Consider the following 723-nt stretch of genomic DNA (forward strand, 5'->3'; position numbering starts at 1 on the left):
ACATTTATGTGTACTTCTGATTTGCATTCGTTGACTTGTAGATTTTTTCCCCCAGCTTTATTGAGATATAATTGACATATATGATTTGTATCCCTTGTATGGAATATTTTCTGGTCTTACTTCAAGCCTTTACGTGTAGTTGGGTCTGAGTATTTACCTATTGAAGTATGTATCATTTTATTATGATTTACTTGGTTTTTATTTCTCTTTCATTTTACAGGTAAGATATATTAATCATCTAAAAAGAATATGAATGCAGGTAAAGTTTACTTTCTATACATTTTTCTTTAGAATAGTAAATGAGGTGTTACAAAAATATTTATTATAAAAAAGAGGCAATTAGGGTGTGAAACTATTAGTGAAACTATTAGTAAAAGCCCAACTATTAGTGAATGCATGTCATTATACATTTATCAAAACCCATGAAATGTACAACACAAAGAGTGAACCCTGATGTAAACTATGGACTTTAGCTAATAACAGTAAATCAATGGTGGCTCATCAGCTGTAACAAAAGTACCACAGGAATGCAAAACGTTAATAATAGGGGAAATGGGGCTGAAGGGTGCTCTCTGTGCTTTCTGCCCCTTGAAAACTTAAAACTACTCAAAAATGCGTGCTCACTTTGGCAGCACATATACTAAAATTGGAACCATACAGAGAAGATTAGCATGGTCTCTGCATGAGGATGACACGCAAATTCATGAAGCGTTCCATATTTTT

General features: G+C 32.9%; 1 non-coding gene across 1 annotated transcript; it reads left to right on the forward strand.

The window, feature by feature from the left end:
* Nucleotides 1–616: 616 nt before the first annotated feature.
* Nucleotides 617–723, forward strand: LOC123612984 (U6 spliceosomal RNA). The gene has a single exon (XR_006720311.1). It is a non-coding gene; the product is annotated as a U6 spliceosomal RNA (small nuclear RNA).

Source organism: Camelus bactrianus, chromosome 12, assembly GCF_048773025.1.
Source record: "Camelus bactrianus isolate YW-2024 breed Bactrian camel chromosome 12, ASM4877302v1, whole genome shotgun sequence".
In the NCBI taxonomy this organism is placed as follows: domain Eukaryota; kingdom Metazoa; phylum Chordata; class Mammalia; order Artiodactyla; family Camelidae; genus Camelus; species Camelus bactrianus.